This window comes from Canis lupus, chromosome 15 (genome assembly GCF_048164855.1).
Source record: "Canis lupus baileyi chromosome 15, mCanLup2.hap1, whole genome shotgun sequence".
NCBI classification, from domain to species: domain Eukaryota; kingdom Metazoa; phylum Chordata; class Mammalia; order Carnivora; family Canidae; genus Canis; species Canis lupus.
In genome coordinates, this window is record NC_132852.1 from 16,377,604 (window position 1) to 16,395,431 (window position 17,828).

General features: G+C 39.4%; 1 protein-coding gene across 46 annotated transcripts in view; it reads right to left on the reverse strand.

Annotated features, from left to right (window-relative positions):
• Window positions 1-17,828, reverse strand: part of SORBS2 (sorbin and SH3 domain containing 2) — a 215,393-nt gene that overhangs the window by 124,812 nt on the left and 72,753 nt on the right. For 13 of the 46 annotated variants that reach the window (XM_072776024.1, XM_072776022.1, XM_072776005.1 and 10 more), the window contains exon 1: window positions 16,984-17,032. The exons of 32 other annotated variants lie outside the window; for them this stretch is intronic. The gene's annotated coding sequence lies outside the window, so the exon portion shown is untranslated. Of the gene's footprint in view, window positions 1-16,983; window positions 17,040-17,828 lie in introns of those variants that run through there. One more of the 46 variants, XM_072776012.1, reaches the window with a different exon arrangement.

Here is a 17,828-nt window from a genome sequence, read left to right on the forward strand (position 1 = left end):
GAGGTAGCAGGTGTGAGTCACAGCTCTGATACTAAATCTAGAAGGTTCCTAGGAGAATGACGTAAACAGACTTGCCAGTATTATTTTTATAGAGACTCTCAAACCAGCGTGAACTGTACACTGTAATCAATTATTAAACGCGATTCAGGCTAGAGCAGTTTGTGCTAACACAATTCAGATACGTTTTTCTCTCCAGCATTCGGTTATCAGTTATGTGATATATAGAGTAACAGTTATAAGGATCAGTTTCTGCAACTCCATCCCGCAACCTACTTTTTTATTGTAAATAAACCAGATGAGGGGGTGGGGGGGTAAAAGGCAAAGGGAGAAAGTGCCATGTTTCAAGCCATTTGTCTTGATATTTTAGTGACAAGCTTAATCTAATTAATTATATTTGGCTCTGACTAGTTTAGCATAAGGTGTTAGCTTTCAGCTGCAAATGAGTAGCACTTGACAAGGTGACAAATCCTCCTTTGACTGTGAAATCATCCAAAATGCATTTCTAATGGGTTTGGGAAATGAAAGCCCTAGTGATATGTGATTTAAAGAAACAACAACCTTCCTTTCTTACCCAGAATAACGGAGTTCTGCAGTGGAGGCATATAGCTTGGTCACTACACGTGGCAGAGACAGCTGTCCTCTCCTACCCAATCTTTCCTTCTTTCCTCTAATAAATTTTTTAGCTTGGCACATGGTTTTAGCCAGACAAAGACTGCATCTCTGTTATCCTTGCTTTGTGACCAAATTTTGGTTGACGAGTGTGAGTGGAAGTGATGTGTGTACCCTCCAAGGAGCTGTGGCCTGAAGGGGAAAGGCCTTTCTTTCTGCTCTCCCTCCTTCTCCTCTCTGGGGGCTGGAATGCAGACCTGGTGTTAGGATCTGGAACAGCCATCTTGACCATAAAAGGGAAGCCATGTGTTGTTGAATGTGAAGGAAGGAGCCCAGGTCTCTGATAATTACGGAGCAACTGGTCTCGCCTTACCAATTTGCACTTTTACACGAGTGGGCAATAAACATCTCTCTTGTTTAAGCCTCTATTGTTTTTGGATCTCTGTAGCAGCCCTGAGCTTTCATCTCAGTGAAGGGACTGTGATATTCAGAATCCAGCACATTAAAAAAATAATATTATATATTGGCATATATAATATATATACACTATAATTTATATTTATTCATAGTTATAAGGAGAAAGTCTGCAATTTTATAGTAAATTTTATTTTCCTTCCAACTGTCACATGTTGAAATGTTGGCTAGTAAACGTATTCCTGGTGGCCCTCTAATCCTTGTGCCTCTTTTGAAGATCTTATTTCTTCCCTCCAGTCCTCCCTTCCTTTCTTTTATCCTTCCTTGAATGCCTTATCATCTCCATTGGACTATAAATTTCTCGACAAGGACAAGACATACTTTCCATGTTCCAGGAATTGTTTTTTGTTTTTATCCAGGTTTTGTTTTTGTTTTTTAAAGATTTTATTTCTTTATTCATGAGAGGCAGAGACATAGGCAGAGGGAGAAGCAGGCTCCCTGCAGGAAGCCCTATGTGGGACTTGATTCTGGGACTCTGGAACCATGCCCTGAGCCAAAGGCAGACGCTCAACTGCTGAGCCACCCAGGTGCCCTTATTCTGTGGTTTTGTATCCCAGAGACTAACCACAGTGTTTTACACATTTAAACAGTCCTTACTGAGCCTCTGTTAAGGAAGTACACCAAAGACATGCAAAGATCTGTATTAATTTTTAACTTTACCATGCATTTAATTGAACTCCTGAAATGAACAGTTTGAAAACAATTGCCTAAACTAAATATATAATTTAATTTCAAAGTTTTCCCAGACAGAACTTATTAATCACTAATGATAACTACATTTAAAGAGAGATTTCAATGGAATTTTATTTATTTTTTTTTAAAGATTTTATTTATTTATTCATGAGAGACAGAGAGAGAGAGAGAGGCAGAGACATAGGCAGAGGGAGAAGCAGGCTCCATGCCGGGAGCCCAATGTGGGATTGGATCCCGGGTCTCCAGGATCACACCCTGGGCTGAAGGCAGGCGCTAAACTGCTGAGCCACCCAGGTGTGTTCCTTCAATGGAATTTTAAATGATTCAGTACCTCAAGACACAGCCTGAGGCCCAACAAATAGTAAGAGTAATATGATATATTTAATAGGATGGAATTTGTAAATCTGTAAAGCCTTTAAGTATAAAGCACTTAAAGCCCAATATTTATCCCCTTATTGACCAGTAATACTTAGCTGAAGGTTAAGAGAGTCTAAAACCATAAAAGACAAAATATCCACGGAATGTATTACAGGAAACAAAATGATTTATTCTGAGGTTTAGAAAATAAGTTGAAAAAAATGCCTTTAAATTCCTCATTTTTCCTGAGTTGATATTATAATAGTAGAGTCTGATTACTTACATATAGTGTACACGTCTTTTCAAGTGAGAGGGTCACTACAATCCAAGGATGAGTCAAGTTGTATTTCACCTTGTGTATAATGCATTGTGCACACAATGCATTTTGTCTTTACAGGGCAGAAATAGGGACAGTGTTAGGGTTCCTAGACCTAACATTTTTCTAAAAAATTTTCAGAAGCATATTTTGGCCAATAAAAGGCAAACACTTCCCTGTATTAAAGAGGGTGGCTTTGGCTCCCAGGGGTTCCTTGCTAATCCACCTTATGTGGACACTGTACTGGGTGCCATAAGACATTTTGTTTACTATCCTTTGACTTTGAGACCTATGGAATTCATTTACTGAGTTTTTGAAAGATATTTACAGTACATCTCAAAGAATGAACTACTATTTTTTCACAGTGGAAATATTGAGAAACCTGTCCCTTGGACTGAGGCATTGTGTGATGAGGAATGTGGAATCAAGCTTTAAAGATTCTGGGGGCACCTGGGTGGTTCAGTGGTTCAGCATCTGCCTTCGGCTTAGGGTGTGATCCTGGGGTCCTGGAATCGAGTCCTGCATCGGGCTCCCTGTGTGGAGCCTACTTCTCCCTCTGTGTCTCTCATGAATAAATAAATCAAATCTTAAAAAAAATTAGATTCTGAATTTAAATGGCACCACCAAAAAAAGGGGGTAAACCTGTGAGGTACTGGATGTGTTAAATAACTCAGGTGGGGGAATCCTTTCATTGTGTATATGTCAAATCACCATATTATATGCTGTAAATATCTTATAATTTTATGTCAGTTATACCTCAGTAAAGCGAGAAAAAAAAAAAAACTTAGATTTTAGCCAAGGCTCCAATATCTTATCCATGTGACTGTAGGCATGTCACTTTGTCTACCTGGACTTCTGTTTTCTCTCCTTTGAAATGAGAATGTTGGTAAAGGTCCTGGTCTGTCTACCTCATGGGATCTGTCAGGCTAATAGGAGACAACTAGGACAAAATACACCATGAACAAAAATGAATTGCAATAGAAACTGTCTTCCTAATTCTCCTGTTCTTTAAGTGTGATAGGAGCTTTTGATCTGTCATCTATTTATAGGCAAGATTGCTGCGGTGATTGAATCTTTGCCCTGACTTTCTGTAAGCATACAGAACAGGTAACAGCAAAGCCTTTTGAAGCTTGTGTAAGCAAACTCTGGAGCAGCCAGTGAAAGACTAAACTCTGTTTTCTCACATTCAATTGCAATTTTGATCCAGATGCGAAACGCAAATGAGGTTGAGAGGCAAACGCTTGGAGAAAGGATTTTTTTTTTTTTATATTAACCAGGAGATGAACCCTAGACCACAGTTTCAAAGAAGCCAAATATTTTACTGTAAAGTAGGATAAAAAAATACCATATCTTTCTGCAAGAGCAAAATGGTTTGGGTTTCAAAATGCAGTGGAGAAAAGGAAAAACAAGAGCTGTTTGAGGAGACTCTATCAATCACTTGAGGAAGGGCCCTGCTCCAGAGAACTGAGGTCTTCCTCTTAGAAATTATAGACTTTGGTTCCTTATAATTAGGTCCTGTGTTGCTCAACTTCCAAATAATTTAGAGGAAACTATTATGTGAGATTATAATTTTCCTCCAAAACAACCTTGTCAGTGTGTAGCAAAATGTCCTAAGGAATGAAAATGAGAAGTTCTTTAGATTGTAGCCAAAACAATAATTTAAGCTCCAAGTAATTATAAAAATGGACACCATTCATACCTGTTAGAGGGTCATGAATTCAGTAAGAGATGTTAGAACTAATCGCACTTCAGAATAACCCTCAAAAACTAAATGAAGAGGAGATCATGTTTTGTCAGTAGGCGGACGGAGGGCAGACAGGGGGATAAAACAGGTTGATGAAACATGTAAACTTTGTCTACTTATCTGAAGAATGGTGTCAAGGATGTATGTTACTTTGAGTTTTGTTTTTTAAAAAAAATGAAAAACATCCATGAAGCTCTGACAAGACAGGAGAGTTCCTAATTCTTGGGATTTCAAATGATTCTTCAATCTTAATCAGCTATGAGCAATTAATATTTATTATTATTATTATTATTATTATTATTATTATTCGTGAGTATTTAATTAGAAAGTGGCATTATTTGGAAGACTGTTTCTGCAAATTAGTCTAATTGAATTTAACCTGAAGCAGCTACGTTGCCTTTTGGGATATTTTTGAGGTGTGAAAATCCTATATATCACTGCAGACTTTATAAAATGGTCATCTACCATGAATCATTGCTGGCATCTGATCACTAGTAGAACACAATCAGGGCTGGATCAGTGGTTATTCTGGGCCAGAATTCTGAAAAAGCTTTGAAAGAGTAGGATTTGAAGAAATAGGAAGAGTCCTGTTCCTTCATCGCTATGTCGACCCTAACAACTTTGTCCCCTTTTCCCTTTACTTAAAGTCTGAGGCATTGGTAGGTAATACTATTGATATTCACTGTCTATCAACCAGAAGCACCTGAACTTTTATTAACACTGCTTTATTTTTTTAAATTTATTTTTAAAAGATTTTATTTATTTACTCATGAGAGACACAGAGACACAGGCAGGGGGAGAAGCAGGCTCCCCGGGGGAAACCTGATGGTGGACTGGACGATCAACCACTGAGCCACCTAGACTTCCCATTAACACTGCTTTAATGTTACCTAAAGTTCTACCCAAAATGGGTACCCAAAGTGCAGGAAAAGAACCAGTTTTTTAAGATTCAGTATAATTTAATTTGTATGATAGCTGAAGCGGGCCAGAGCTGAATTCACATCATCAGAGGGAGAAGAAGGAAAACATCTGAGAAATTAATCAATCCCAGAGCCGCTTAAAAACATACTGTATTTTGGGCACAACGTTGCCCATAAAAGCAAGTGCCTGAAATAACACAGATACCTTTTTGCTGTAGCATAGCGGCAACTTCACTGAAAACAGAAAAAAATACTCTTTTGCTCCATCTCCTTTAAGAGCTTTGAAAACAGTCTTCTGTTTTGAGAGCATAAGTACCAACTTAGTTTGAATCATGGATCACATGGAACGGGGTATGTGTTAATGAGCTTAAATCGAAGCAACATATGTTAACAGAGTGATTTATTTCTATAAGGATCATGAGAAAATAACTGTGAGGTTTTAAGGGAATCTAGAAGAAAGAAGAGGCCCAACACGCCAGTACAAAGTATGCTCAATACCCCTGAAAAGCAGAGACGCTGATTTGCTTCAAGGGCTATTCTGAGCCTTATTCTACTCATCTCCTTAGAATATTTTCCAGTATTTGTTAAGGCATGGAGAACTGGGGGCTCGATGGGGGGGGGGGGGGAGTGTGTCTTTTGTAATTACGTCCTGCTTCTTTCTTAAGCATGTGTCTTTCTAGTTCAATGATCTCCATAGGGCCTTTGAGGAACTGGCTTAGTCACAGCTGCAGAGCAGGACATCGATCAAGCTTCAGTGAATGTCAAGGTCCTTGGGTTCATCAAGAATGAACTTAGAGCACCTGGCGTGTATTAATCCCCACTCCAGCAGTGTTACAGCTACGCATTTACAACCCCCTTCCTCACTTCACATTTTCTCCGTTATGCCTTCTATACAAAAGGCAGGTACCTAAGAAGGAACAATCCTCGTGGTTTTTAGCATGCTTGTCAACACCTGATGCTCTGAGGAATTTTGTTCCTCCCTTCCACGTGTCAGTTTCTTTACAACTGGGCAGCAGGAGGCAGTTTTGAGGATATACGTGAGTCTTTCATTGTTTCAGCTTCCAAGTAGACTTAGCAATCCAAGAAGCCTAGTATTAAAATGATCTTGGGTTTCTTGACTTACATAGAGCTGCTCTGGCTTTTTTTTTTTTTTTTTTTTTTTTTGAGGATGCTTGGGTATTTTGGGGAAAAAGAAGACACCATAAATTTAGATCTTAAGCAGAACTAGGATAGCTATTGTGTGTTTTTATTGAATACTTGGGATATATTCATGCACAGAGAGTGAAAAAAGACAAAAAAATTTGAGCAGCTAGTTAATGGTCTTCAGAACTACCAGAAGTTGCTGGTTATCCTTCAATAACAATTATTTTCTAGAGTGCTGTGATACTTGTAGGATTGATCTCCGTGACAGAGTCTGATGTGCCATCTAATGATCCGATTTATAGTTTGTCTTTAAGATCTCAAGTAGGTATACCTAACTGAGCTCTCCTACCTCTCTTCTTTACCATTTGTACTGGTGTCAGAGGACTCTTCTAAAACCTTGCCCAATTACCCCACTCCCTTTTTTCAAAACTTATGGAGGCCCTTCATCATCGGAAAGGCCAACTTCTTTTTCTTTTAAGATTCTATCTATCTATCTATCTATCTATCTATCTATCTATCGAAAGAGAGAGAGAGCGCCCAGGCAGGGGGAGGGGCAAAGGTCAAGGGATGCGGTGCTTGATCCCATGACCTTGAGATCATGACCTGAGCAGAATTCAAGAGTCGGATACTTAACCAACTGAACCACCTAGGCGCCCCCAGAGAGGCCAAAGTCTGACAGTCTAGAATGACCTCAAGACCATCCCCAGATCTGACTCTATTCTCCTTTCTCAGTCTCATTTTTTTCACCGCATCCCTCACTTGAGCCATGTCTCTCTGCTCTTCCCGAATCCACCATGAGGTCCATACTGTTTTCCCAATCTGGTTAAAGAGTTTCCTTAACCTTTCATCTTCCAAATTCCTCCCAATCTTCAAGGCTTCCCAACCCCTGAATTAATTACTCCTTCTTTATGTGTTTTATTTTTTTTAAGAATGCTTTTAGTCTGTTTAAACATGCAATTTATTTTGCTCCAGTCAAAAATAGTGTCTGAAACCATGTACGTGTATTTCTCATAGGTTCGAACATGGAGAGAGACTCACAAACCAGCTTGTTGGTGGTCCAGTGTACGGACAATGATTACTCTTCCTGTGTTCTGAAAACACTTTTTTTTTTAGCAATACTAGAATACTTTTCCTTCATGTCTGTTTCCCTCAATATAATATCTGGGTGATTAAGGCTAATTTCTCTAATGTTTCTCATTGCATTCAGCTCAGCACCTTGTCCACCTTATATGCTCAATATGTTTTTTTAAAAAATGAGTCATGTACAAGATTGTGTTGCCAGTTTATATTGTAATGGAGAGCTTTTTTTTCTTAAAAAAAAGCAATTACAGTCAATCTTTGACTAGTTCCATAAAAAGATTTAGACATCTATTTTCGAGCATTTCTCCTGTTAATATTTACAGTGAACTTCAGCCTTCTGTGGGTCAACAGTTATGAACCATCACAGCCTGCTATAATCCAGTAGTTACAAAAGGGTGGGAAATACCTTGCAAAATGCACCACGTGGCAGAGATGCTAGTTTGGAATCATTACCACTAGCGCTGGATATTTTGGCTAATCATCCATATTCAAAGGAGAAGCAGCATATGACACAGCTTCTAAATGCTGGTTTCTGGCACCTACTACATAGAACTCTATTTCAGAAGATCAAACAAAATACAGCATCCTATATAGCTCTCACGGCGCTATCTTGAGGACGCACTTAATCTCCCCTAGTCTCATTTTTTTTCACTAAGGAAAATTGTGTATTACCATTCTGTGGTGACAGTTCCAAGAGATAATCAAAGTTCTAACTTTGTGCTTGGATGAAGCATTGATCAGCAAATATTAGCTCTTGTTGCTTTTATGATGATTTTTATTATTGTTCATATAGTACTTGTCGCCACTGCTGTTAATTTCCGGCTCGTCATTTCTGTCAATTTCACTTTATCAAATAAGTTATCGTAATAATCTTTTCATTGGTTTTTCTGTCTCCAGTTCTCCCCCCAATCTCTCCTTCTCTCTCTTCCTCTCTCTCAGTTGCATGGTGCAGTTGGTGCAAGGTCAATCTTTTGAAAAGGAACAGTGACTTCACATTATCTATTAATAAATTCCAAGTCAAGCCCAGCACAATATGTTCCCAACCTAATTTTCAGGACGTTATACTCTATTTCCCTTCTTATATTCTGTTCTTCAGTAAAACTGGACTTTTTTGCATCTCCTCTTTATGTGCATTATACGTCTTAGCCTTCATTTGAGTTTTCTGAGCACTTAACTGGGGCCTTGCTGTGTCAGACTTGTTTTGGGTCTTAGGGGTGCCAAGATAATCAAAACAAGTCCTTGTCTTCCAAAAGCTCATGACTGGTGTGGCATGACAGATATGATTCTGAGTCACGTTTTTTTGTGATAGATGTCTTCCACTGGGATTACTTCTAATTACTCTTAAAATCACATCCATTTCTTAGAGGCTCATCTCAGAGTAGCCCTCTCTATAAACAACATAATTCCTCCTCCTCTCTTTTAAACTAATGTATTTCTTCATCTGAGCCACTTCATCTGGTCTAACATTGTTATTTGTGCTTACATTTTTTTTTGAGGATAGGAACTATATTTACTTTTGTATTCTTCACTGTGACTTATAAATAGTAGGCTTTTGGGAGATATTTGTTGAATTATCAAAGCAGCATATTAGTAGCATTTGACTTTAAATAGAAAAATACCCAGTTTTCACGGTCATTTTTTTAAAGACCTAACCCCAAAGATACTTAATCTAACCAAGTTTACTTGATAGGAACCACTTAAGCTGAAGAACTGATAGTTTTAGAAACCACATGTAAGGAGATATAAGGACACACACACACACGTGCATGCGTGTGCACTCAGATGTGTGTGCACACACACAAACACACACTCTAGACTTAGCTTGAGTGAATAAGGAGGTTGGGTGCTTATTTTCTTAATGTTCTTTTCTTGTACTGTTTGTCCTACAAGCATATACGATTGATATATTAGAAAATGATGGAAACAGAAACAAACAAACTAGAAAGACATAAATATAAATATACAGATCAAGATAAATATAGTATGGGAGCCTGGGCATTGACCAGGGATTTCAGAAATAGAAGTATTAGAAATGTGTCTGAGAGGAGGGTCTGTTTTTAGCACATTTGGACACCCATCTTTAAATATGAGACACATTTCTGGAAAGAACACAGGGTCCTGTGAGTGAAGTATTGGGTTGCCTTGTTTTATATTTACTTGGGGCTACTACAGAGAATCAACAAAAGTGTGAAGGGAAAGAAAACCCAAGTGAGTCTGGTTTTAGAGACATTAAGCATGCTTCTAACAGACTTAGATCCCTGAACAGATGTTTCCACAAAAGCAGCAGCATCTGGAAGGACACACACATGTTCCTCTTTTCATACTCCTTGCTGTTGTCTCCATGGTTACTAAATGAGTCACTCACTTCAATCAACAGTGATGTGATAGAAATAGCTTCATCAAAGCAAATTCTCTTCTTCTCTGGAAAGTGGACAGATTAATTATTAAGGAATGTCCACAGTTTGCATTAATGATCCTATTACTTCTCTGGTCACAATTGCAGCTAACTTAAATAGGAGCCAGAGTCAATATATTATGTTAGTGACTTACTCTCCAAGTAATAGTACTCACAGACAAGAAGTTAGGAAGATTTTAGTAAATTCAATAATCGGCTCTTTATTATATTTTATTAATGTGTAGGACATTTTTGATAAGTCAATCTTATTTATTTCAATGCTTTTGATATTTTTTAAAAATTAGCAAAAATTTAGCAATTTTGGTACTGGATTACCAAATTGTCTTTTAATCAGATCATACCTACATTAAAAAAAGGAATGCCTGGGGGGGATTCTTTTCAATAAGCTTCTTTTAAAATGTGTTTATTAGGACACAAGCCTTATCTATCAAGGTTATTAATCCATTATGCATTAATAAAATTTGATTACCAAATAATGTCCTGTGATTAGGGTTATTTATTATTATTTTTTTTGATAAAGCCAGGTTTTCTACACATTTTAAGATAAAGTAAAAAGAATAGCTTATTCAGGAGAAATAATTAAACCCAAATAGAACCACCTCAATCACTGTTTTGAATTACTGGTTAATGTTTATCCTTGAATCTGCTCCAGGCAAGCAGGTTTCATGCTTTCTTTGATGAGTAACTCTTGTGGGAATATGTTTGGCTTTTAGGTTAAACTCATCCTGGTGGTATAGTCCTTGACCAGGGGTCTGATATTAAAAAAAAAAAAATGTTTGAAGTATACATAGTTTCTTATAAATAATTTGAGGTTTAATAAACCTATGGAGTAACTTTTGTGAACATTACTAGAATGTTCAAAAAATATTTTTATTCCAAAAGCAAAGTGCTTGTTTTCTGGGTCTGTGGACCTATCCAACTGGCCCAAGAATGAGACTCAGTTAAGATTCTCCTTGCCTTGTGGAGCTTGGAAATGGAATATAATGCCAGTGATTATATCCCCTCAAGAAGACTCCTTGGTGGTGTGATGGAAAGAATGTGATTGCGAATCTATGCTTTCAGGGCTCTGGTTCTACCATCTGTCACCTACCATTTGTCAGGCAGATGTTTTCACCTGGATGTGGGGTTGCTAAGGATCTTTGAATTGCCAGAAAAAAAAAAGCCCACTGGAATGGTAGTTGGGGATCACTTGAAAATATTTTGCTAAGGTTCTGTCTTTGCCATTGTATGTAACTTTGATAATCGTGATGAATCTTGTGTTCTAGGTAAATACTGGTGAAAACTTCTTTTCACTATCGCTACCTTACAAGCATTCTTGTCTCTTCTGTGGAGGTCAAGGAGACTATTTTTGGTGAACTAGCAGAACTACAGGGCCTTATTTCTAAATCTGGTTAATCGGATGCCTCCTGCATTTACTTGGCTGTCACAAAATGATGCACAATAGCACTAATTATTTTGATTTCTAATTCTAAAGTTAATTATCGTGATTTTCAAATCAGGAAGAAAATAAATTAAGATGCAATGTTATTTACTGGTCTCCTGGGAGATCTCACAGGTTTGTCATTAAATCACACTAACAGTGTTGGGTTTCAGTGCTTTGAAGACAGACAGTGGAAATCCCACTGTGAGTCCCATTTGCTCTGTGAAGAGGCAGAGATGATGGCCCCTTTCTAACAGTGTCTCCAGTACTCAAACTGCTGGTCACACTCGAGGAGTCAAATGAAAGAACGAATGAAGTCAGCCCTCCAAACTTTCCTTCCTCAGCTGTAGGATGGAATGATACATGGTTACCACAGGTGGTGTGAGAATTAAATAATATACATAAAGCGTTTCATGCAGGGATTAGCGTATGATAAGAATTCTATAACTGGTAGTTGTTGATACTTGTATAAGAAAGCCACATCTCCGATTCATAGAGACTACTTTTTTCTTTCTTTTTCTTCCTTCCTTCCTTCCCCTCCCTCCCTCCCTCCCTCCCTCCCTCCCTCCCTCCCTCCCTCCCTCCCTTCCTTCCTTCCTTCCTTCCTTCCTTCCTTCCTTCCTTCCTTTTTTCTTTCTTTCTTTCTTTCTTTCTTTCTTTCTTTCTTTCTTTCTTTCTTTCTTTCTTTCTTTCTTTCTTTCTTTCTTTCTTTCTTTCATTTTATTTATTTATCTGAGAGAGAGACAGAGACAGCAAGAGAGATCATGAGCAGGGATGAGAGGAAGAAGCAGGCTCCTTACTGAGCAGGGAGCCCAATGCAGGGCTCTATTCCAGGACCCTGGGATCATGGCCTGAGCCAAAGGCAGATACTTAACTGATTGAGCCACCCAGGCACCCCTAGAGACTGCTTCTTTGTATTTTACCTTCCTTTATTTTGTTATGTGATAAACTGTAAGTTCTACTGGTTTAAACATGTAAAACTCTTGTTCAGGATAAAGCTACTAAAAACTTTTAAGTCTTGGGATCCCTGGGTGGCGCAGCAGTTTAGCGCCTGCCTTTGGCCCAGGGCGCAATCCTGGAGACCCGGGATCGAATCCCACGTCGGGCTCCCAGTGCATGGAGCCTGCTTCTCCCTCTGTCTGTGTCTCTGCCTCTCTCTCTCTCTCTCTGTGACTATCATAAATAAATAAAAATTAAAAAAACAACTTTTAAGTCTTTGAAAATCCAATTTTTTATTGACTTTCTATCCATCTCTCTCTGCATCAGCTGAGCAAATCTTCACTTTTTTTAAAAAAAATTTATCTTTTCATTTCAGAGAGAAAGAACAGAGAGGGACAGAGGGAGACAGAGAGTCTCCAGCAGACTCCCTGCTGAGCAGGGAGCCTAGAGCCTGACACAGGGCTCCATCTCATGGCCCCAAGATCATGACTTGAGCTGAAATCAAGAACCAGATGCTTAACTGGCTGAGCCACCCAGACATTCCAACAGTTCTTCACTCTTTTAAAAGACTCCTCTCTAAGGGCCTATAGACAGGTTTTTCTTCTGTATTTCCATTTTCTGAATAAGTAAAGAAGAGAACTAGATGGTGAGTGCCTTCTCTGTCTGCCTCATCTTTCTGTTAAACCAATTTGTGCATAACACCCCTCCTTTCCAGCCACTTGACACAGTGGCAGGCTGTGAAGGCTCTGAATCATGACTGCTAAGGGTCATCTAATTCTAAAAAGTCATCCCATCTAACATTTGCTCATCTCCCTAGTTTCCAGCCTGTGAACTACAAGGAATGATGCAGATCTTCAGATTTCTGAGAAGGCACTTTATTACTTTTTCTCTTCTCAGTCTAATGACTCACATTCAGATGGTTCTGCCCAATTTTAGAATTATCATGATCTACTTTGCAGGAGAAAAAAAACCCATAACATTTTACATACAGTATAACTTATGTAATTTTTTTCAAAGGATGAGAAAACTATAACGTTCCATGCGGAAGTATTTCTGGCTCTCCTTTAACATTAAGAGATGTAGAATTTCAGTATGTTATCATTGGAGTGTGTTATAATTTACTTATTTACTGTGTATTTCCCTTTGCAGCTAATGAATTTGCTTTTTCAAAGAATACTTAATGATATGGAAAGTTATCCTCAAAACAGTGGCATAAAAGTATAAGATGCGAATCATTGCAAACAGTGTAATTCCAATTTTGTTTTTTAAAAAGGTCACTAAGATTTTTTTAAAAAACAGGAAGGAAATATCCCCAAAAGTATATTTTTATCATCTCCAGGGTAAGTTAAATTTTTGTAAAGCCATCTTTTTCTCTTTGGTGAAACTTGCATTCTCCCGTTTACCAGTTCACCAGGGACCCTCGTCAGGACCACTGAGAGACTTTCCTAAGTCCTGTTTCAGCAATTATGAATCTTCAAAAAATAAAGGCAGCATGTGCATTCAATGAGTTATAATAGAACACTGATGACACAGCATTTCCAATAAGAAGTGCTTGAGCAAATTCCTTTTTAGTCCCTAAGAGAAAGGACGGTCAGAGACTTATCATGTGAACTGCTGTAGGCCACTGGGAGGAGGCCCCGGGCTGCCTCAGAGGGAAAATAGGGGGTTAGCTTGGTGCAGGGCCCTGCCCCAGACCTCACCAACTGGAGGAGATCCAGTCCAAAAGGGGAGCTGGGCACCCAGGCCCTTGGCCTCCCTGCTGGAACAGGTAAGCAAGTGTCAGCCACTGTGAAACCGGGAAGGGGCTTTATCCTGACCTCGCTGCAGATCAGTGTTCTATCTAAATTCCACTGTGACTGATACAATGGTATATATATTGATATGTCTTTAAAAATTGATGTTGGGGCTCCTGGGTGGCTCAGTTAAATGTCTGCCTTTGGCTCAGCATGTGATCCTGGGGTCCTGAGATTGAACCCCACATCAGGCTCCCTACTCAGCAGGGAGTCTGCTTCTACCCCTCCCTCTGCTGCTTCTCCACTCATTCTCTCTCATAAGTAGTAAGTAAATAAATAAATAAAATCTTTAAAAAAATTGATGTTATCTGCTTTTGAGGATTTTTCCACAATTTTTTTTTTTCCCTAATAGGGGAATATTTGACTCCTGTCACTCGCTATTTTGCATCTTTTTCTCATGGTCAAGTATCCATACTCTTAATAGCTTAAAAAAAAAAACCCTGAAAACCAAAACCAAAACCAGTCTCAGGGGTTAATTTAAATCCTTTCCTTCATCTGTTATACATACAGATTACTTCAGTACACAGTCTCACCAGGACACATTCAAATACAGAAGCTCTAGTGCTGCCCACCTAATATGGAAGGAGTTGGAACTTAGAATAGAACTTTTCTCCAAAAAAAAAAGAACTTTTCTCCAAATGGCAAACAGCTCAGATGGTTAATGCAAATGAGGAATTCCAATTGGCTTTGATGTAGCATAATGCAAAATAGCCACCTCACAAATCACTTTCTCTTGTATCTACTTATCAAAATATTTATAAAATGTCTTTACACTGTCATACCTAACTAAGCCTGTTGGTATTTAGTTTTTCAGTAGATTCTCTCTTGTTCTTGCACAGTCTGATACAGCGATTGAGTATTAACTGTTAGAAAGTGGACTCTGCCTCTCATTCTGCCTCTGTCTGTTTCTAGATACGTGATCAAATCAGCATGCAAATGGAGGACTAAAATATCACACAGATTATTACGGCCGATCGCAAATAATACGTTCTAAATCTGATATCTGTGCCCTGATGTGTGCTCTCTTTTCTTGAAAAGTATGCACATTTAAAACCTGATTTACAATTGAGGAAATGAAAACTTTCCTTTTAAAAGTAACGCATTAGTGGAGGATGGAAAGCACAATAGAAATTGGTGAATTTTATAAACATTTTTGTGGGAATACATAACTCCGGGGCATTCTGTAGCTCTCCAGAACCACAACCATCAAGAGACACATCAACCTTTTAGGAGAACTCATCCTCTTGAAAGATAGTCTCCGTATCTGTGTGTGGACATAAAGGCCATCAAAGTGAGACTGAAAGGATGCCAAAAACCAGTGATTTGAAGTATTGTAATTATTGTAACAAAGTAAGCTGTAAGTTTGAAGTTCATATAGATATTTTCTAAGGAGTAGTTCTACTTTAGCAATTCATGATTTCTCATGGAGAACAAGGGCCTAGGTAATAATGAGGGGTGATTAGTCCTCTGTACTCTGGCCTCACTCAGAAATAGCCCAGACCAAGTGGGTCAGTCTGGACAGTGAGATATCACTGGACCTCCTTGACCCCTGTAGAGTGGGTCAATTCCACAGATGTCGGAGGGGGTGAGTGCTGTGTCAGGGGACTGATGGGTGTGTTTTGAGCATGTGATAGATTCTTTGGAGCTACTTCTTGCTTGAGGATGACCCAACATCCAGTAGTGGTTATTGTGATATGAATTATGCCCCAGAAAGATATTGTGAAGTCCCAATCCTCCATACTTGTGAAAATGATTTTATTTATCTAGAAAATAGGGTTTTTGCAGATGTCATCAGGTTAAGATGAGGTCATACTAGATTTGGGTAGGCCCTCAATCCAATGGCTGGTGTCCTTATTAAAGAGAGACACATAAGAAGAAGAAAGAATACCATGTGACACTGGAAGCAGGGATTGGAATGACCTGGCATAAGCCAAGGAATGCAAGGCATCCACCAGAAGCTAGGAAAAGGCAAGGAGGGGGTTCTTCCCTAGAGTCTTCAACCAGGTCATGGCTCTGCTGACATTTTGATTTCAGACTTCTAGCCTCTGGAACTGTGAGAATGTTTTCCTGTTGTTGTAACCCACCCAATTTGTTGCACTTTGTTATGGCAGGAAACAAATAGGAAAATATATCCTCTCAGTTTCTCCACTTTTGCAATCCAAAGATTGAAACAATTCATCTGGAAAGGGTAAGAGAACTAAGTCAATTTTTTTTTTTTTTTGAGGGAGGGGATAGATTTGGATAGATTCTTCCATGATGAGATAGAAGAGTAACATATGGTAGAGTAGAATCTAGGTAATATTTGGCCAGGGTGATTTCAGAAAAAGAGCCAAGAAGCTTGGGGAGTCAGCAGCTGAAGCATCCAGCTAGCCCAGAGCACCAGAGACATCCAGAAGAGACATCCTTGCTGTTACCTGTCACCACAGGAGTGGAGTGGGGTGGAGAACCAGGGAACATCTCACAGAGGAGGCATGGAGTGGCCTGGTGTGGGGGGTGGGGGGTGGGATGTGGAGGGTGGGGTGGGGTGGGGGGTAAGGAGTATATGGTGAGAAGCGCATTCCTTGTGCCCCCATGAAGTGTTGACAATCAAGAGACATCTGTGATAACAAGATGGGACTTCATCTTAGGGACTCTAAGTGATGGCTGTAACTGAGAAGCTGCCCGAAGAAGGATTTTTAGGGCAAAGGGGGGGGCAGTTTCCTCACAGGGTTCCTAAGACCCCCAAACATTCCATTGTGAATCAGAGTAAAGAATTCCAAAACAGCCACTCTGGAAGAGTGTTGTCTGACAACCCTTTCACCTTCCTTGCCTCACTTGCTCTGATTCCCCACTGGCTTCCTCTACATCACAGTTTAAATCGAGAGTATCCATGCAGAATCTCAGGACAGAAATTCTACTGGGAACACCACAGGCATGGATGTGAGGAGAGATCTGAGTGTACTCAGATTCTTTGGTGACCAGCATTTTATTTCTTTTACTTCACTAAGAAATCTTTTTGTTGAAACGCATGCATAGATTTCCTCCTGGCCTCGTCAACCCCAAGCCCAGGCAGCCACGATTCCCCATGAGCACAGCGTACCTTCTGAAGAAATGCACCCAGATCAGAATGGTATATGAGTCTGTCCTATTCTGGCTCTAGAAAGAGAAATGTTACAATAAATTGGTGGGTGGGATGGTCCCCACAATCATAAAGCAACCAAAATAGCAGTGATATCAAACTGAGGAAAACTTAACCTTATCATTATATACTTTGTTCTTCACAAGGTTTGATACCTACTTCCTGCGGGGGGGGGGGGGGGGTAGGAGGGGGGCTGTGAAAAGGAAATTGTGCAAATCCTTGCCATTATTTTTAGTTTGTTACATATCACAATTAGTCACCAAGATTAGATGGAAAAGGGTAAAGCAGGGCTGTTTTACCAGGGTTAGTCTTGTGGGGGTGTGGCGGGGGGAGAAGTGGGCAGTGTGATTTTGGCAGCTCTGATTTGTTTTGCTGATTAACTTCTACTTTCCTTGTTTCTTTATTTAAAACAAACTTTCTCTAGCAAAGTTTCATTCCCACTGACCAGCATGTTAATAGAATTGAAGTGTGCTGTATGGCAAAGACCAGAGTGTTCATGTATATCATCTCTTCTTGACTTCCCTAGTTCTTTCCAGATCTGCGAGGAGCAGGATAGGAGAGCAGGGAGACATATAGGATAAGGGGGAGGCAAACCCATTTCCTGCAGGTTAAAGTCAGCTCTTCCAGAGTGTTCCCACCCTTTAGTGCTCAGCTACCTTCCTTCCACCCAAAGAAAAATTCATTATAGAAGGAGGGTCCTTTATGGCCCCCTCTTTAGAGAATCTTTCCTTGATCTGTACACCAACTCAACGCTTTCTTTCTCTGCAATTCGAATTTCTATTCCCTAGACTCTTCCCTAATTGAGC